This window comes from Anguilla anguilla, chromosome 5 (genome assembly GCF_013347855.1).
Source record: "Anguilla anguilla isolate fAngAng1 chromosome 5, fAngAng1.pri, whole genome shotgun sequence".
Lineage (NCBI taxonomy): Eukaryota > Metazoa > Chordata > Actinopteri > Anguilliformes > Anguillidae > Anguilla > Anguilla anguilla.
In genome coordinates, this window is record NC_049205.1 from 7,053,912 (window position 1) to 7,075,327 (window position 21,416).

General features: G+C 48.6%; 1 protein-coding gene across 3 annotated transcripts in view; it reads left to right on the plus strand.

Annotated features, from left to right (window-relative positions):
* Window positions 1-21,416, plus strand: part of lingo2b (leucine rich repeat and Ig domain containing 2b) — a 265,280-nt gene that overhangs the window by 95,877 nt on the left and 147,987 nt on the right. For 2 of the 3 annotated variants that reach the window (XM_035420060.1, XM_035420061.1), the window contains exon 2: window positions 1,788-1,922. The gene's annotated coding sequence lies outside the window, so the exon portion shown is untranslated. Of the gene's footprint in view, window positions 1-1,787; window positions 1,923-14,698; window positions 14,878-21,416 lie in introns of those variants that run through there. The other variant, XM_035420063.1, reaches the window with a different exon arrangement.

The following is a 21,416-nucleotide window of genomic DNA, read 5'->3' on the forward strand; positions in this document are numbered from 1 at the left end:
ATGCTGACGGACGTGAAACTTTTTTGCCCGGGATGACCCATTGTGAGGTAGCGTGCCTGGGATGACCCATTGTGAGGTAGCGTGCCTGGGATGACCCATTGTGAGGTAGCGTGCCCGGGATGACCCATTGTGAGGTAGCGTGCCTGGGATGACCCATTGTGAGGTAGCGTGCCTGGGATGACCCATTGTGAGGTAGCGTGCCCGGGATGACCCATTGTGGGGTAGCGTGCCCGGGATGACCCATAGTGGGGTAGCGTGCCCAGGATGACCCAATGTGGGGTAGCGTGTCCGGGTTGACCCATTGTGGGGTAGCGTGCCCGGGATGACCTGTCGCAGGGTATCTTGCCCTAATGACCTTCATCAAAGCTGCATTGCTGGTTTGCAGCACTGTAACCCCCGCCCGCCAGCCCCGCCCGCCCCGCCACCATCTTGCGGGGCGGAGTCTCGGCGTCTGTCTCTCCGCGCGGTAAACCCAGTCACCGAAACAACAAAGCGCGGATTACCCAGAGCCCTCTGCACACAAGGGGAAGATCAAAGGAGGATAAGTAACGGGGATGCAGTGGAACAGTGGCTCCCTTTCATCAGAATTTACTACGGGAGTGCGAAGGCAAAGGGAAGTTAATTCCGCTTGTAAATATTGATTGAAATTGATATTTCTGTAAAAGATTATTTGATGTATCAAACTCCTTTCCAGGAGTTACTTTCCCAGACAGTGCCTGCCCCCCTTATAAACTCCCTCCTTTCTCTTTTAAAGTTTGGTAAATAGGTCAGGCTTTCAATCATAAATGCATTACCGAAAGTCCAGGTCTGCCTGTGTGTTAACTGGAATTGATATCAGCCCCATTTTTCTTTAAAACTAAGTCTATGAAAGGAAGGTAATATTTTTCTGGATTAACATTATAAAATATGTATGTTTTTTTCCATAATCCATCAACAGTGGCTGGGATTCAATCAACGTTTGTCCTTAGCTTTGATAGTTAAATGGCCAGTGGTTTTAGAACCATTAGAATCAGGAAGTTCATTCACTAAAATTCATGAACATGAGTGAAGAAAAAGGATAACACTCGCATATATTCGTAAGTCAAAGTTAAGTTAAAAAAAATGTTAATTGAATATTTACAATATTTATGGATGAGTGTTTTTTTGGGGTTCCATTTGTTGGATGTGTGCAACTCGAACTGTATTGTTCTAATTTCAATAATCCAATCACCTGTGGGACAGCTTCCTGTAAGCCATATCAATAGAGCTGTGGATCCTATAGTTTCTTTCTTGCCCAGAATGCATCCACAGACTTTGTATATTTACTGTACAGCTGGGTTTCCCCAGTGGATACACCTTTATTCAGAAAGTCCCTCCAAAAATATCCCATGTATTTTGAATGCAACCAACTAGGACTTCTTCAAGGATTGTAATCCTCACCTAAAACGAGGAAAATTACCTACAAATGTATAGTAGCCTGTTTTTCTTGTACCCTGTCCTGTTGTGTTGTGGGTGGGCTTAGCTCAGGCTTGGTAAAGGGTTAGAGTGGAATCTGCCACGGGCTTAGCTCATTCACTTCAACAGTTCAGCGCTGCACTGAGGCTTTATGGTTTAATGAACCATCGATGAACCAGTTAGAGTCAAGCGAGCCAGTGAGGCATCCATACTCCCCCTCCCCCTCCCGCCCACCCTGGGCATGCTCAGAGAGCCTGTCCTCTGAGGGGTGCTGTTAGCCCGTTAGCCCGGCTAATGATCCCTAAACGACCCGTAACTAAGGTCCGGCCTTGTCGCCTCCCCTTTCTTTTCAGACGGCCCGATGCGGAGATTCGGACCCGGAGCGGTTCTGAAGACGGATTTTTAAAAGCGGCCGCGCCTCTCCCCAACACACCGAGCTCCGCCGTTTCCAGGACGTCTGTTTTTTTTCCGCTGCTGCACGCCACCAGGTACGGAACACTCCCATCGACCCCCCCTTTTTCAGCTGTGCCTTAATTGCGTGGAAACCGGTGTGGAGTGGCCCGTTTAACGGGGGCCTCCCCGGGGGGGCGGGGGGAGTGATAAATGCACTGAGGAAAGAGGCCGACGCGGTTCCCGTGGTTTAATTTTTGTTTTTTTTTGGGTGCTTATTCACGTGGCTAAAACAGAGCGAAACCTGCAGTCTGAAATTAATTCGCCTACATCTCATCCATTTGTGTGCAGAGAGTCCGCAGAGCTGAACGCTGAGCGTTTGACCTTGTGTCATTATTACTCGTTATGAATGGTTAGTTTAGCCACCTAGATTTTAAAACTTCATTTAAAACTGCTGAACTAAAAGAAAGAAAAACCTAAGGTTTTGGTTTAGAGAAATGCAAGGATGTTTTTTTATGTTTTTGGGTGGGGAAAGGGTTAATTGCTGGGGGCAGGTTGTAGCAGTCACACCATCTAAACAGCTTAAGCTATAAGGAGAGACGGACATAGGGTCATGTGAGAGGAATGGATGGATAGATGGAAACAGGAGAGGGAGAGAGAGAGAGAGAGGGGGGAGGCGCAGGACGAGGGCAACAGGAGAGACAGACAGGCAGGAGAACAGGGGGGAACAGAGGAGAGGGACGGACAGACAGGCAGGAGAACACGGGGGAACAGGAGAGAGGGACGGATGGACAGACAGGCAGGAGAACACGGGGGAACAGGAGAGAGGGACGGACAGACAGGCAGGGGAACACGGCGGAACAGAGGAGAGGGACGGACAGACAGGCAGGGGAACACGGCGGAACAGAGGAGAGGGACGGACAGACAGGCAGGGGAACACGGCGGAACAGAGGAGAGGGACGGACAGACAGGCAGGGGAGCACGGGGGGACAGAAGAGAGGGACGGACAGACAGGCAGGGGAACACGGGGGAACAGGAGAGAGGGACGGACAGACAGGCAGGGGAACACGGCGGAACAGAGGAGAGGGACGGACAGACAGGCAGGAGAACACGGCGGAACAGAAGAGAGGGACGGATGGACAGACAGGCAGGAGAACACGGGGGAACAGGAGAGAGGGACGGACAGACAGGCAGGAGAACACGGTGGAACAGGAGAGAGGGACGGACAGACAGGCAGGGGAACACGGCGGAACAGAGGAGAGGGACGGACAGACAGGCAGGGGAACACGGGGGAACAGGAGAGAGGGACGGACAGACAGGCAGGAGAACACGGTGGAACTGGAGAGAGGGACGGACAGACAGGCAGGAGAACACGGGGGAACAGGAGAGAGGGACGGACAGACAGGCAGGGGAACACGGCGGAACAGAAGAGAGGGACGGATGGACAGACAGGCAGGAGAACACCGGGGAACAGGAGAGAGGGACGGACAGACAGGCAGGAGAACACGGTGGAACAGGAGAGAGGGACGGACAGACAGGCAGGGGAACACGGGGGAACAGAAGAGAGGGACGGACAGACAGGCAGGGGAACACGGGGGAACAGGAGAGAGGGACGGATGGACAGACAGGAGAACACGGGGGAACAGGAGAGAGGGACGGATGGACAGACAGGCAGGGGAACACGGGGGAACAGGAGAGAGGGACGGACAGACAGGCAGGAGAACACGGTGGAACAGGAGAGAGGGACGGACAGACAGGCAGGAGAACACGGGGGAACAGGAGAGAGGGACGGATGGACAGACAGGCAGGGGAACACGGGGGAACAGGAGAGAGGTACGGACAGACAGGCAGGAGAACACGGTGGAACAGGAGAGAGGGACGGACAGACAGGCAGGGGAACACGGGGGAACAGAAGAGAGGGACGGACAGACAGGGGAACGCGGGGGAACAGAAGAGAGGGACGGACAGATAAACAGCGAACGTCGCGACGCCAGAGCGAAAGCCAGGGGCGGTGCTTAGCAACAGAAGCGGAGGGAAAGAAGAGACGGAGCGCGGCGAGGAGAGGTGTTGAGAAGTGGGAGCGCAGCGGCCCTGCCGATCTTCCGGGGATGAAGGGTGATGAAGTGGATGATGATTGGTTAACACCGCCATACACGGGAGCACACTTTTTTTTTTTTTCTTCTTCCCGAGGTGCATTTGAGCAGCAGCAGGGAGTCAATGGAGGCAGGCGGCTAAGTGGTTACCGTGACAGCGTGTGACAGCAGACAGAATGACCGCGCGCCTTTTGACGAACCCCCCTCGCTGTTTCTCTTTCGCAAATCGGGCTTCCTCCGACCGTCGCCCACTTCCTCTCTCTCTCTCTCTCTCTCTCTGCGAGGCGTTAAAGCTGCCATTTCTCAGCCGGAGGTGGGGGGGGGGGGTGTGGGGGGGGCACGAGTCGTAGCGACCACCCCCCCCCCCCCCCCCTCGAGCTGAGAACGGCGTCTGGGACAAGATGTCTGACACATCATCGTAGCGCTCCGGAGCGGCGGGTTGCGAATGGCGCTGACCGTCGGGCTGAGGGGCGAAGGACCCGGGGGGGGGGGAACGCATCAGAACTTCCTGATGGTTGGCGTGGGTTTTCGCATCATCGCCTGGTCATCTGCAGGCCTCACCTGTGTCAAGGTGGCAGACGGGTGGGCAGTCGAACCCGGTGCTTGGAGAACAGCTGGGCTCATTAATGTAGCTGATGACGCTCGCAGGGGCAGTCCTGTGGGTTTGAGGGAATCAGGCGTGGGAAACACACCGCCAGAGTTCCAAGGGAAGGTCCAGGAACAGACCTGGGTCAGATACGTATTTGTTTTGGATTCAAATACTTTTCTGCACTCTGTTGATCTTGCCTGGTGTAATTGAGCCTGCCGATATGGCCAGAAGGTGGGGTTTGCACTTTTTTGAGAGTATTTCATTGGTCCCAATGCACCAGACAAGATCAGTGACGCGTAGAAAAGTATTTGAATCCAGAACAGATACGTATTAGACCCAGGTTCTGTCCAGGCACAACCGCGTGTTGCTGACGGGGTGTCCCACTCCGGCTGAACACACACACACACACACACACACACGCTCATACGATCCCTGGACAGGCCGTGTAGAAAATGAGTTTCCAGTAATACCCTGGCTGGGACATTCAGACGGGACCGAGCTCAGCTTTCATTCGCGCTAATGGAAAGGCATAATTAAACAATTAAAATGACATCTGCCATCTTAATTTCTTTTCATTTGGACAGTGCTCTGTGCTGCACCAGCTAAGGATTGTCCTCTTTAATGAAGACGGATGGAAACAGAGTCCGGCAATGGAGAGCCATATTGTTTCATATTACGCGATAGTGGGGACAGGATTTACCCCCTAGCCAGGTTTCTTCCTGCAAGCTATGTGATATTTTAAGATTTCTTTTCAGAAAGGGTTGCCACGCGTTACACGTATTACAATGGCACAATGATTCTTTGAACGCTGCGTATCGATGCCGTCACCAGGCATACATGACGCAAATGAGAGAATTCTGAAGCAGATTCTCAGGACTTTGACTCATACTAATTCCACCTTTAATTCACAAGGAATAGTTACTGAAAAAAAACCAGGCACATGAGCACGAGGATAATAAGATAAAAAATAATGACCAGAAGTCGGTTTGAATAATGAGTGAGTGGCTACTGCCTCCAGTCTCCTCCAGGCTAAAACATTCTCTCCGTCTTAATGAGAGCAAAGCTGAAATCATGGTATCATGGCATCGTCTCGACTACAACTCACTTTAATAGGGGATTAGCCAATCATCTCATTCACGTCTGCGGTTAGCCTGGCACGTGGCTACGATGCTGTGGACCGGAGCTCGAAAGAGGGCCCACGCTTCCCCTGTGCTGGTCCTGCTTCATTGGCTCCCAGAGCTGATTTTAAGGTTTTTACTCCTTGTCTTTAATGCGTCAAATGGGTTGTCGCCATCTTGCATTGTTGATCTCCTTCGTCTCAATTAAACCCCTCGGGCCGTCTGACCATACGCTCTCGGTCGTCCCACGGTCGGGAGTTAGATTGAACAGTGATTGCCTGTCTATGATAGCTGTTTCCCAGGAACGTGGAATATACTCCTCATGTCCATCCAGTCTGTCCCCAACGTTTCTCATTTTAAAAGCTGTCATACACATTTGTTTTCCTTCACCATTAAATGTCTATGGTATTTTACGTGGGTATTATTTCAGTGTCAGCACATTTGTCAACAGAAATGGCTTTTAAATGTTCTCCAGAAATAAAAGTGACCTGGACGTGATGAACTCGGCCTATAATACGTGAAGTGATAATAATAACAACAGCAATAATTCATGTTCGTGTTGAATATAGCATCGTTCATGTCTCAAAGTGATTTACAGGGAAGGCAAAACCCCAACACGACGCATGGCGGCCATTTTGCGCCTGGACACTCAGCCCACCTTCTCGGTGGACGCAGCCATTTTGGGAACGTGACCTCCGATGACGATAATGGGCCGCGGAAGGCGGTTTGCCAGCCTCGCACTCGAACCCGAGCCGCCTTTTCCGCTGCTTGTTTTCTCTCCTCGCGCTCTCCTCTCTGTTTTTAATCACGGAATATTAGCGGCACCGTGGAGCACGCGGCTAATTGAGCTAGCGTCGCTGCTTAGCGCCGCGCACACCACGTGAGCGCCCCCTTTGTCACAACGAGGGCATGCGGGCAGTAATTAAAAGCAAGAAAAGGTAAGGCTTCAAGCTGGCCGGCTAATTAAAATGCTTAAAGCCCTCCCCAAACAATGAGCAATTAAAACAGGCCTTGCCAGTGCGCTAAAAGTATCCGTTGTTTATTAATAGCGCAGTGGCACGAGAACTCCGTGGAAAAAATCCTTCAATAATGACTAAATGGTACATTTATGAATAGAAATAGTGAAATAATGAATTAAACTGAAGCATTAATCCTCATTTTTGACCGTCCAGAAAATGCAGGGAAACTGAGGGAGGGAATTAACTTCTGGTCTTTCTTTAAAAAGCTGGAGTGAGAGTTCTGGTCTTTCTTTAAAAAAAACTGGAGCCTGTCCCCTCAGGTGCAAGAAGGGTGTAGAATCCCTAAATGACATGGTGGGTGGCAGGACAATTTGGGGGTCTGATTTAAAATTCTTCTTGCATCACTTTGCGAGGGAGAGACAAAAAGCACGGAAAAATGGCATTCTGTCTGTGTAAGGACACCGGCAAACCCCTGTAGAGCAGACTGTGCACAGGGTCTCTCAGGTGTAGAGCTGTGTAACAGCAGGACACAGGTAATCTACGGGGGCCAGGTAGAGTCCTCATGGTGAGGGGGAGGCCAAGGAGGTGCTACTGGGTACTGCCACCACAGTGAGTGTGAGAAGGGCTCGAGTGCAGTATGACCACCGGGAGTGTGTGTGGGAGTGTGTGCGTGGGTGGGTGCCTGCATGTGTGTGTGTGTGTGTGTGCGGGGGTGTGTGCCTGCATGTGTGTGTATCTGTGTGTGTGCGTGTGTGTGTGTGCCTGCATGTGTGTATGTGTGCGTGTGTGTGTGCCTGCATGTGTATGTGTGTGCGTGCATGTGTGTGTGTGCGTGGGTGTGTGCCTGCATGTGTGTGTATCTGTGTGTGTGCGTGTGTGTGCCTGCATGTGTGTGTGTGCGTGTGTGTGTGCCTGCATGTGTGTATGTGTGCGTGCATGTGTATGTGTGCGCGTGCGTGTGCCTGCACGTTCGTGTGTACGTGCTAAAAATGACTCAGATAAGGCAGAGAGGATTCTGCATTCAGACCGTCCTTTAACAGTGAGTAATGGGCAGCACAGGCTGATATGCGGTGGATTTAGATTAAAGGTCATTTTGGATGACCAGGGATGGATTTGCTGCCTTGCCACACTAGCCCTTCTGGTTTGGGATTGATCACTCCTGGCATTAAATATATATTGAGTTGATGTTCTGAATCCGGAAACACTTTCTCAAAGACTTTTAGCCTCTGTAGACATTTATTAAATTGGTATGGAATGATTATTAAATGGATATGGCCAACGGGGAATTATTTATCATCATTCAGACACATTATATTCATTTATATAATACTTGCTGGTTTAAAAAATGATAGGGAAAGGCATGGTGCTGTGTACGGTGTCTAGATCACAATTTTAAAGCTTTAACTCACTGTGGCTGAGTTTTTATGTTGGCGGAGATATTTTTCTCACATACATCACGTGGCCAAATGTGTGTGGACACCTAACATTCAACATCTCATCCAAAATATGGAGTCGGCCCACCCTTCCCTGCGATAATAACCTCCACTCTTCTGGGAAGGCTTTATACTGTATGTTGGAGCATTGCCGCAAGGGTTTGTTTTCATTCAGCCAGAAGAGCATTAGTGGGGAATGGGGATGGGCACTGATTGGCTCACATAAAAGCTATTGTTTTGTTTTTCTTTATGTAACATTACCCTCCTCAAGCAAACAGTTAAACTAATATCCAGAATCTAAAAGAACCATCAGTCCAGGTACTGTTACCATCGCTGATGACAATTTAAACTGAGTTCAGCAAAACATGCAAGAAACCTAATCTCTTTTACATCATAATCTTGCATTCCGTTTGTAGTACCACATCTCTGGCTCTTCGTTTTTTTTTCAAGAAAGACACAGTCGTCCGCTGAAACTCGCCCCCCCCCCTCCGACGGTCCGATTCCTTCCCCATCCCCCCCCCCCCCCCGGGTTCCCCTGTCAGAGCCATTTTGAAACCCATTTCATCAAACCCTCCATCCAGCCACGTCGAGCGCAGTCGAGCTGTCGGAGCTTCGGGCCGGGCGGCTGGTGCGCCGGCTAGGCTCTCCGAACGCGCGCGGCTTCTCTGCCTCCCCGTTATGTAAAGTCGCCCATTGTTTGGAACGCAGTCGCTCGAGCCGCGTTTATGTAATGGTCCCCGCTCGCACGCGCTACAAGTGGCCCCGCTTCTGCGAGAGTTGGATCTTTTTTTACTGGCAGAGCTGCACGCCGCGGAGAGGGTGCTGTTGTTGCTTTGGCGCGCTCGCGTCCTGCACAAAGGCAGGCGAGCCGCGCTTCAAAGCGGGTTTTTTTGGAGCGGGCGCTGAGAGGCGCCGCCGCGCGGTCCTCGGGCCCGTAGCGCGGGATCTCCTGCGGACGCGCGGAACAGACGCCCGGCCGTCCTCACGCCGGAGCGTTTGAGTTCTGCGACGCGCTTTTTTTTTTCCCCCTTGAAGCGGGGCTCGCTGAGAAGCGAGTGTGCGCCCCGTGGAAGACGGAGACGGAGAGAGAAAAAGGCGGTCTTCTGTTCCCCTCGTCCGTGGACCGATGCCAGGCTGCATTCTACAAGCAACCTGTGATATCAGAATGTACAGTGTGCATTCAGAATTCAGTGATGTCACAATATGTATGTACAAACATGTCTGTGATGTCATATTGTGCGCTCAGCCATGCCCGTGGGTCACATCCTCATGGGCGTGCTAAGCGACAGAGAGACGGACAGACAGACAAGCAGGCAGGCAGGCTGACAGACAGATGGACAGGCAAACATACAAGCAGGCAGGCAGGCAGACAGATGGATAGACAGGCAGGCAGACAGACAGATGAATAGACAGGCAGACAGACAGACAGACAGACAGGCAGCTAGCAGACATTGAAGGGTAAATGTGATTTTTTCCTGCAGTCTTCCTGCATCAGGGCAGATGGTACTTCTGAGAGAGAACCTGCAGTGACACATTCCTTCTGTTTCCTTTGAAGAGTGGAGTCTCTTTCTGGCTTCTACAGTTTCAGTCACAAGTTCCACAGCGACATGAGCACTGCAGTCTCTGCCCCAATCAACACTGCTGTGCTAAGAAAATAAAAATAATACAACAGTGCTAAATCTGCTACTACCACCACAAATACTGCTACTACCACCACAAATACTGCTACTACCAACACAAATACTGCTACTACTAGGAACACTACCATATGTGAGTCCACTACTACTATTACTGCTACTACTCTACTACTGCATAATAATAATAATAATAATAATAATAATAATAATAATAATCCTGATATATGATGATGTAGATGATGAGACAGATAGCACAACACAAACCTGCTGAATAATCAACATCACGTTTTACTGCCCCTGCAAAATGGAGTCATTTCTTTTTTTCACTTTCTCACACACGCTCGCTCCTGCTCTTGTTCCCTCTCTCTCCATTTCTCTCCTTCCCCCCTCTGTCTCTCTCTCTCTCTCTCTCTTTCTCGCTCTCTCTCTCTTTTTCTCGCTCTCTCTCCACTTCATTGCATTTTTTGTTTCCCATGGCGAGTGTGAAGCGAGTGTGTCATTATTTCTCACCTCTCTTTCCTTCGCCCCCTTCACCCCCCCCCCCCCCCCCCCCCCCCCACACTTCCATTAGCGAGTACATAGTACATTATCACTTTCCTTACCTCACACTGTGAGGGAGATGGGGAGGGAGGGGGGTACCAACGGAAATATTGAGCCAGCACCAGTTCGCCCCCCACACTTCCCCACTCCTTCTGTGGTACACAAATTAAGACGGCTGCTCTTCAGATCAATCGGGAGCACTCAGATGTCACGGCCAATCGGCGTCACCCTGCGCTCCTTCAGTCCTCGCCTGCGTAGCCCGCCCAGCGACACACACAAAAAAGCAATCCATTTCAGAAAGGCTGCCGACAGCTCATTGATCGCCCGATGGATTTAATACAGCCACGGAAAAAAATAAAAACACGACGAACGGCGAACGTTTTTATCGCGAAACGTTAGGAGAGAATTCCACTGGGGGGGGGGCGGCTATTGATTTTGCAAGGCTGTGATGAATTTGATTGGTCGAATAAATGTTATATGGCGTGATCGCTTCCACGTTTACTGTTCCACTGATGGCCTGTGTTTACATTGCTGAAAATGAACCACTTTGAAATGGCCACTGGCTATTCTGAGGAATATTCTTACTATAACAACTGTGAAGGAGTAAATAAAAAATAAAAAAATAAAAAATCACAGATAATTTTATTTTCCATTCAGAAAAAATTGCATGTTTACATATCGATAATGATATGTCTAGGCCAAGACTGATAACAGTCCACTATAAACACATTCATACCTTCAATATGTACTGTAGGCTAGAGTACTTTATGTTATTGTCATGCAGTGATTCTGTTGGGTAGAACTGACTGTTATTGTCATACAGTGTTGCTGCTGGGTAGATCTGACTGTTCTTGTAATACAGTGTCTTTGCTGGGTGGGTCTGACTGTTTATTGTCATGCAGCGATTCTGCTGGGTGGGGCTGGCATGCTCTAGCCTATATATAGCCATGTAGTTCTCTCGTGATGCTGTCATACAGTGTTTCTCCTGGGATTTTGGATCCCATACTGCACCTTAAAAGTAAAAGTCCCATCAGTACAACCCTGTTTTTATTTATTTATTATGTTTCCATGAAACTGTTTATCATGTCAAACTTGAATAAATAAATTAAACAATTTTGTTATTTTTTTGCCAGTTGGTTTTTGTATTAAACAAACAGAAGGGGCTTTATGATGTTTGATCAGGATAAATCGGGTACTACTCCAGACGGAAGCAAACCTACTGTGTACTGGTAGTATAACGGCAGGATAAAAGAGCAGTTTTTGAATTAGCTTTTGAATTGCGTCATGCTATCTGCCAAACTGTCCCAAACCCATAACTCACAGGACCATAGCCTGCCCACAGGGCTCAAAGTCAAAGGTTACCCCGTTAGCCTGCAATCCACCAATCCCTGCTCTCACCCGAGGACAAACCCCGCCCCGTTACCCTGTAATCCACCAATCCCTGCTCTGACCCGAGGACAAACCCCGCCCCGTTATCCTGTAATCCACCAATCCCTGCTCTCACTAGAGGAAGCTCCTCCCAACAACAGTCCAGTTGGATCATAGTGGCAGTCACATTGCAGGCATCTGCTTTAGAAGAACAGCACCTTATTTATGTTCTTTATTTTTATTTTATTTTATTAGCATTTATATTTTTATTTTTATTTTCTTTGTAAAGACTGCCCCTCTCTGTGGTGGTTACGTGCTAATGCTCTGTGGGATTTGTGGCTGACGCAGGCAAGCCACCGCGCTTGGTGACGGAAGAAGCCCAAAGATGACTTTTGAGGGATGGGCTGTTTTCCTTCACTTAAACACTGCCTGTCAGGTTTGACGGATGGCGCTGAGTTTATTTCCACGGGTTTCCATTATGCGTGCAGCACATCACTCACGGGCGCCATTACTGTGGCGTATGCTGATCTTCCCCTGTATTTAAAAATAACTTGCCAGCAAATAATGGAGAATGATAGATTCCAAAGCACATTGGAGCCCATTGTTTATTTATTTATTTATTATTATTTTTACTAATAAGCATGTGGAAATACTGATCTTTGGATAGGCAGTGAGCTCCCCACTGTTTGGGACAAAGACATATTTTTTTTCCAAAGAAAGTAAAGGCATCCATTATGGAGCTGAGAAATAAAAAAAAATGGAAAAAGGAAAAGAAACAGTCAGAGAAATAGGGCAACCCTTAGCCCTACCAAAATCAACCGTTTGGAACATTGTTAAGATGAAAGAGAGCACTGGTGAGCACAGTAATCGCAAAAGGGCCTGGTAGGCCAAGGAAGACCTCTGTGGTTGATGGCTGAAGAATTCTCATCATAAGTAGAAAAACCCTTGTCCGACAGATCAGAAAACACTCTTCGGGAGATAGGTACTGTGTGTGTGTGTCAGTAAGTACTTTCCACCAGAAGACTTCACGAACAGAATGCTACAGATGATACAATCAGTAGTTAGTTGCAAAAACGGGATGGTGAGGTTACAGTTTGCTAGGAAGTACCTAAAAGAGCACACACACACACACACACACAGACACACACACACATATATATATGTGCGTGTGTGTGTGTGTGTGTGTGTGTTTGAATGTACATTTCTGAGGCCTGATTGTCATGGTGAGCCATCTCTGCATGACGGATGAGGACTTAAGACGTCCTGTGTGACCCTGTTTTGTGTTATGTAACTCTCACTGGCAGTGATGTCAGAATGCTCTCTCAAGGTGAAAACGCTGGTTCACCAGTGCGGGCATTAAATAGCACAGGTATAGTATTTGATAATAAATGTGAAACTTGAGGATTTATTTTTTTTTAAATCATGTGGAGCCTTTTTGGAGTAAATTATTCTGGATTGTCAGGATATTAGGTCAAGGCTTCATGTTTGTGTGTGTATGTATGTGTGTGTGTTTGGGGGTGGGGGGGGAAGGGGGGGGGTATAGTACTGAACTATTGACATACAACAGAGTCTGTTTTCATGGATTCAAGAAAGAAGTTACAGCTTGGAGAGAATGTGTTATGCTGAACATGCACCGGACCTGGCTTTGTTTCAGGCAGAGAGTGACCACACACCAGCGTAGCTCTTGAGCCTACCCTACTGTGGGAGGTACCTGACCATGAATGCAACCAGTCAAGAGACAGGAAAAGAGCGGGAAGGCGATCAGAAGCCTGCATTTGAATTTGAATTGTTTGTTATTGCGTTCAGCTTCTACTTCGCTTTTTCGATCAGACGAAAGCGCTGTCACCGGTTTGTTTGGCCGTTTGGTTCTGTTGCGTGGAGTTAAAGGATATTGGCCTTGTACCAACGCTTCGGCTTGTTGTGTGAAGTGTTAGCATTGTAAACTTCTGGGAAACTGTCTCTGCTACGTTAATGCACTCTTTCAGTTAAACATAACCTTCAACTGAAAGAAGCAAGTAAAATAGAAAAAGCAATAGGACTGCAAAAATACACAATTCACAGAATCAAAAGCAGATAAACAATAAAAGCCAATAACTTCTACTCAATAGCTAGAAAAAAGAAAGGTCCTGTTGCCTTCCTTCAGAGCTGGCGGATGCTATGGTCCAGCGGGCACAGGTTTAGAGTTTCTCACGTCTGTTTTTTTCACATGGGCTTCATACAACATGCATGGCACAGTCATTCATGGAATTACAGAACGTAAGTGATGTAGCCTGTGTTGTGTGTGAGACGGCTCCAGTGATGTAGCCTGTGTTATGTGATGTAGCCTGTGTTGTGAGACGGCTCCAGTGGTGTAGCCTGTGTTGTGTGTGAGACGGCTCCAGTGATGTAGCCTGTGTTATGTGATGTAGCCTGTGTTGTGAGACGGCTCCAGTGGTGTAGCCTGTGTTGTGTGTGAGACGGCTCCAGTGATGTAGCCTGTGTTATGTGATGTAGCCTGTGTTGTGTGTGAGACGGCTCCAGTGGTGTAGCCTGTGTTATGTGATGTAGCCTGTGTTGTGTGTGAGACGGCTCCAGTGATGTAGCCTGTGTTGTGTGTGAGACGGCTCCAGTGATGTAGCCTGTGTTATGTGATGTAGCCTGTGTTGTGTGTGAGACGGCTCCAGTGATGTAGCCTGTGTTATGTGATGTAGCCTGTGTTGTGAGACGGCTCCAGTGGTGTAGCCTGTGTTGTGTGTGAGACGGCTCCAGTGATGTAGCCTGTGTTATGTGATGTAGCCTGTGTTGTGTGTGAGACGGCTCCAGTGGTGTAGCCTGTGTTATGTGATGTAGCCTGTGTTGTGAGACGGCTCCAGTGGTGTAGCCTGTGTTATGTGTGAGACGGCTCCAGTGGTGTAGCCTGTGTTGTGTGTGAAACCACTCCAGCTTGGCCTTGTCTCGGGTCCTCAGCACAGCACCCGGATCTGATTTTATATTCACAGCGACACCAGCATTGCACTCACAGGCTGAGTGGAGATATTTAAATAATGCATTCATCCCGTCCCCTCCTCTCACATCTGCCTTCGAAGGGTTAACCGGTTGCCATGACAGGGAATGCTCAAAATTGTTTAATAAAAGAAAGGAGGACATGCGATCCATCCTCGTTTGCCTCCTTCAGCGAAGGGTGCGGAGATTCATCTTTTCAGGAAGCAATTCGGGGTTTGTGCAGAATCGAGTGCCACGGCACTGTGCTTTGAACGAGTCTTCAAACGGGTGGTGGAACAGCCGGTGGAGAGAGCTGTGAGGAAGAAAGGAAATGAATGGTGAGCGGTAAACGAAGGTAAACTAAATTCGGTTATTATCACAGTAACAACATATCGCAAAAAAAGGCATTTAAATACATGATAAAATGTGCGTGTCTTTTAGACATGAAAACATAGGCCTAATGTATTTGTATTAATTAGTATTCATTATTAACTTAGTTATAGATTTGTTCATACAGTTTACATAATAGAATTGTCGCAAAACATAATTTATTGATGTCATGTCCGAAACAGAGGCACTGGAGGCTGCACACTGCATGTGCTTCAGGTTTCTCCCTCAGTCATGCATGGCAGCCCCTGAACATGATACCGCAGGGATGGAGCACATCTTTCCGTTCTCCTTCTCCTCCGTCCCCTCTGGTTTTAATCTGTCCCTTGTGGCATGGTCAGAGTCACACACCCATGGTCCTGTAGCTCTGTGGGTGGGGCTGATATCTGTAGTCCTGCAGTTCTGTGGGTGAGGCTGGTATCTGTAGTTCTGCGGGTGGGGCTGGAATCTGTAGGCCTGTAGTTATGTGGGTGGGGCTGGTGTCTGTAGTCCTGTGGCTTTTTGGGTGGGGCTGGTATCTGTAGTCCTGTAGTTCTGTGGGTGGGGCTGGTGTCTGTAGTCCTGCAGTTCTGTGGGTGGGGCTGGTATCTGTAGCTCTGTGGGTGGGGCTGGTGGCTGTAGTCCTGTAGTTTTGTGGGTGGGGGCTGGTGTCTGTAGTCCTGTAGTTCTGTGGGTGGGGCTGCTGTCCATTGGCCTGTAGTTCTATGGGTGGGCTGGTATTTGTAGTCCTGTAGTTCTGTGGGTGAGGCTGGTGTCTGCAGTTGAGTAGGAGGCTACATTTTATTCTCATACAATGGACTATTTAGTTTTTCCAGACCCATTCAACCAATCAGAATCAGTCTTGCTGTACAAGTCATGGTGCAGTGCTCCATAAGGCAGTCGGAGTAAGATTCTGTCCCATTTCCACACCCCCCCAACCCCCCTGTGTTCCCTCATTTGGAGTGTCGGATCAGTACTGTAAGCCTGCGTCACGGCTGCAGCATACTCTGCTAATTGACGACAGAGCGCAGATTTTTATCTCTTGCTCTCCAGCTGAGCTGCACACCTTACGCAGCGAAACGCTCCTGGCAGCGGACGGGAGAGCTCGTTACCCCCCCCCCCCCCCCCCCCCCCCCCCCCGCGAATCCTTCCGGAAGCTCTGCGGCGCTCTCGGATTGCCGACGTCAGTGAAACAGCACGGGACGAGCGAGAACGCGGCGTCGGCGAAAGCGCGGGGCACGTCTCTCCGTCGGCTGCTCTCAGGCTTCGTTCGATGACGCCGTACGCACGTGCGCGAGGCGGATCGCCGTGATGGCGTTCTCTCGTTGAAAGGGCGCCCGTCCTGCGCGCTCATAACGAAGGGCCTTCGGGCTTTCCTCCTCGCCGAAAAGAAGCTTTCTCAGACGGAGGGAGCGCGCTGCGGGAAGGTCCGTCCGGAACCAAAATGGAGACGGGGTGCGCAGGCTGTCGCCATGGCAACAGCAGCTGCCTCTCCGGCTCAGCCGCGGTGGGGTAGTGATGAGCTGCAGTGAGTGTGTGTGTGTGTGTGTGTGTGTCTGTGTGTCTGCGCGTGTGTGTGTGCGTTTGTGTGTGTGTGCATGTATCTGTGTGTGTGTGCGTGCGTGCGTGTATGTGTGTGTGTGTGTGTGTGTGTGCGTGCGTGTGTGTGTGTGCGTGCATGCGTGTATGTGTGTGCGCGTGTGCGCATGTCTGTGTGTGTGTGAGTGCCTCTGTGTGTGTGTGTGTGTGTGCGTGCATCTGTGTGTGTGTGTGTGTGTGTGTGTGTGTGTGTGTGTGTGTGTGTGTGCGTGCATCTGTGTGTGTGTGTGTGTGTGTGTGTGTGCGGTCCGTTGCCGGCCAGAGCTCAACAGAAACCTGTCAGAGGAGTGGAGTGCCGTCGGTGTGCAAAAAGTTTGGCTCACAACACGCTTGCTTTTCACGCGAGTTCACGCAGTCACCAGCTATTCACCAGCTATTCACGCTGATTTGCTGTTTTGACAGCTCCAGCTGAACTATTTATTAATGTGTTGTGCCAATTATTCTGGCGTCCATGAAATGTGAAGCCATGCAGAGTTTTTGAAAAAATAAATATAAAAGCAAAAGGAATTACAGCTTTTTTTCATATTTTTTTATTATTTTTTTATGTTATTTTTTTTAGCTTTTTATGTTTCAGATAGTGGCCTTATTTATCCATATTTTTTCAGAATTATTTTAAAGGAACATTTGTTTATATGGATTGCAGTGGATTACATGTTTGCAAAGTGATATCGGAAAGTTAAAATGGTGCTTTCTTAACCTCTCTCTCTCACGCACACACACACACCCTCATACTCACACACACACACGCGCACATGGACACACACACACACGCATACAAAACAAACACAAACACATGCACGCACCGCCCCCCCCCACCCCCCCCCCCCCCCCCCCCGCCCCCCCACACACACACACATTTTTAGTTTTGATTATGCATTCCTGTAACAGAATAGCTGTAATTTGTCACAAGGTGCAGTGGAGCTCCCAGCCATGGATGGCAGCCGGGTGTTTTGCTTTCAGGATCTGTTAAAAGCACACACACCACGCTGGAGTAAGCTTGCGCAAGGCTGCTGTGGGTAACAACATCATTTTCACAATGTTTTTGTTGTGTTCCTTTTTATTATTTTTTTTACAACCCCACACCATTACTTATTTAGAATCCACACCTTTCCACTCCCTAACAAAAGACATTTGAGGATGCCTAGCTGAGCAGGGCTTTACTGCAGTTACTGCAGACATCTCTCTCTCTTTGTGTGCACACATCTCAGCTCCTGCACATCTCTCTCTCTCTCTCTCTCTCTGCACAGACATCTCTCTCTTTATGTGCAGACATCTGTCCGTCTGCACAGACGTCTCTATTTTTGTGCAAACATCGCTCCCTTTCTCATCTTTCTTTCTCTGTGCAGACAGGACCCCCCCCCCCCTCTCTCTCTCTCTCTCTCTCTCTCTCTCTGTTCAGAAGTCTCTCTTTGCACAGATGTCTGTACTCCGAGTGGCTCATGGGTAACTGTGCAGGTCTCCAGGCCCCGTGCGGGTTTAGCAAGTCCCCAGCGCAGCAGCCAAAGGAGAAGCGGTATCAGCAGTCTGCGCATCACCAGGCAAACCTTCAGTTCGGGACGGGATGCTGCGGCTAATCACTGTTTTGTTTTCGCTAAAATGGCAAACAGCTAAAGAGCACTAGTGATTGACTCACTGTTGCTTTCTCATAGTGAGTTCATTGACATTCATATATGCAAACAGTAAACTGAAATAATAGATGTGGGCAGGGGTGTTTAGCATAACTGGGCAAGCAAGGATAAGTTAGTTTCTTCTGACCATTAAAATGGCCATTCTGTATTGGCTAATGCAATTGTTAGCATTGGCTCTATATAAACAGTGCATTTATTGATATTTTCTCTGTTATGCAGTGTCATTAGCATTTCATAATAAATCACATTAAATCTTAGTATGTCGATATTATCACTGGCTGTATATATTAGTGTTATTATTCGCGTTATCTCTATGTCATACAGTCTCATATGTCATACAAAGTACTTATTATTAGCTCTATGTCATATGGTTTCATTATTAGCAGTGGCTATACAGTATGATTTAGAGTGTAATTACTAACATTAGCACTGTCATATCCTCCTAAAACCCAGCAATTCAGTGTTGTCCCGTATCTGTTCTTAATATCGAGAACCATATTTTCTGCTGTGCTGAAACCTACACTACAAGGGAAATATAAAAAAAAATAAAAATACTTTCACTGCAAAATGTTTTTGTCCAAAAAAAAGAAAGTACTTAAGGTCTCAGGAGGATACGTTGTTGCAATCAATACCCGTATATTTCTGCAGTTTGTAAGTGTTTTCGTTGCCTCTATAATCATAGCATGGAGTAATGAGCATTGGCTGTACAGCAGATTATTAAGAAACAGTATCACACAGTGGTGTAACAGGCTGGTTTAGAAGATCTGTGTAGCACAGTGGTGTAGCACAGTGGTGTAGCAGATTGATGGATCGCAGTCAAGTAGGAGATTTGTGTAGCAGATTGGTGTAGCGCAGTGTTGGAGCAGATTGGGCTAGCAGGCTGGTGTACCAGGCCGGTGTAGCTGTTTGGGGTAGCAGGCTGGTATAACAGGTTGGTGGAGCGTAGAGGTGTAGCAGGTTGGGGTAGCAGGTTGGTGTAGCAGCTGTGGTGTAGCAGGCAGCCTTAGCAGATGTTCCCTCACCCCCTCCAGCAGGATTATGTGCACCTCAGTACCCATGGAAAAGATCCTAACTGAAGCTGTCCTGGATGGGCTGCCAAGTCCCCACCCACAGCAGAGTCAGTGGGACCTCCTGACCCACAACACAGGTCTTTGTGACAGAGAGACAGACAGGCACACACTGGAGATCCTCCTGGAGGACTCCCCTCTCTCTGTACACCTCTATTGCAGGCCTCAGCACAGAGCACCGCTACAGCCTGTTCTCGCCCTGTTGAAATGTCTTCTTTTTTGAAGTGTAGTTCTTTGCCTTCGTTGATGTCCGGGCGTGAAGCAGCCAGGCTGGTGTCTCTGGGCAAGGGCAAGGGCGTTTAGCAGCGTTACGTAGGAGCCGTCCTCCCCAGATCTGTGGCTTCACGGTAACGCTGTGTGGCAGTCTGCCGGGGGGGGTGGGGGGGGGGTGAGAGAGAGAGGGGGGAACAAGAGTTGTGACCCCGATGTGGCCAGTGCTGGACTCCTGTGACATCCGATGACCTTGTCTTCACTGAGGCCTTGGTGGAGTTCGCACTCAACCTACAGCGCTTTTCTCTCCAGCCTTCTGATTGGCTCCTGCAAGCTCCTGCCACCGTGATAGGCTTGTGAAAGCTCCAATCGCTGCGATCGGCCCATGCAAGCTTCAGCCTTTGTAATTGTGGGGTCAGTTTATGAAACCTCTCCCTGCGGGGGGGCATGGGGGGGTTGGATTCGAGCGTGCGACTGGGAGGTCCTGGAGTGGTGAAATTTTGACCTTGAAAACCACACTTTTTGTTGGATGTTCCAGTAGCGCCTCATCTGAATACAGCATGAAGATAGATGCACACAATGCTGGTTAAATGTTTGCATTGCAGCGCATACAGATTTGTTTTAGGCTAATAAATGCGTAGATACATTAGGAGAGCAATATCTCTTTGCTTCAGCCTGCATTTGTCCTGCTGGGGAACCACACACACTGTTTCAAAAACATATATCTTCCTGTTTCATTAAAACAATGACAACCTCATTTGTTTAATGAAAAAGACAATGCACCGTTAATTGGATTCAGGAGAGGATTCAGGATGCTGAGGAGAAAAAAAACTGAAAACAGATGAGTTGCTGGAAAAGTGTGTGTGTGTGTGTGTGTGTGTGTGTGTCTGTGTGCGTGCATGCATGTATATGTGTGTGTGTGTGTGTATATGTGTGTGTATGAATGTGTGTGCGTGTATGCATGCGTGCGTGCGTGCGTGTGTGCGTGTGTGTGTGTGTGCGTGTCAGGTGGTGGTGTTCTAGTCATTTATTTTCCAAAGTTGGTTCCTGGCATTCCATCTTCTTTGCTTCTTATTTTTCAACCGCTCAAGCAAAAACAAAAATACATCAAAACACCGGCACAAGTTTTATTCTTATCATCCCTGCTCATTCTTAAAATAAAAAAAAAACAGAAAAATCAATTTGTCATAAAAAAAAAATAAAAAAATGAAAGCAGAGATAATAGCTTGGAACTTTAAGTGATATGGCGGGGAACCAAAGACCTCGAACGGGTTCGAAAAAGTAAAATCAAAAACGGGGGAAAAAATGCGATGCATTGTGCAGAAAGAGGCCTGCTGCTTGTCCCTCCACATTTGTTAACATCTGCGGAGCGTATTCAGACTTCCTCTGGGCCGCACTGTGCAGCGCTGCTGTGACCCCTGCAGTGTCTCATAAAGGCTTCATACGGTCTAACTGAGGCGTGCTATTACTCTGAACTCCAATGCACAGCAGGTGCCAGAGCCATGAAACCTTCACCCCCGTGTATACGTGCGTGTGTGTGTGTGCGTGCGTGACTACGTGCACCAAGTGCACTATATTTTTCTGTTTGTTGTCTGACCAAACACAAATGCGTTTTTTAATGTGATTTTATACCGGACTCATTGTTATTATTATTTTTTTTTACGATTTATTTCAGCATTCGTATCCTATAATATTCATATTCTGAAGTGTGCCCAGCAGTGTTCCGTTGTTGAGCAGGGCATAGTGGTGCATTAACGGGGAGCGACGCACAGAGGGGCGCATGCGACGAATCTCCGTTGCGTCGTTGCCGTTACCGCCGGTGCCGCGTTCTGAATGCGGGACCACGACCGTACGCAACACGTCCATCAAGTCGGATTTGTTTGGCTGTTGCTACCGGAGGCGGAGGTTGCAATAATAATAAAAAAAAAACGCCGCTGTTGCTGGAGATAAGCAATATGAATTTCGCATTAATTACTCCCCCTGTTAGAATCGGCTTGATGAATGGCGAGCCGTGGGGAGAGGGA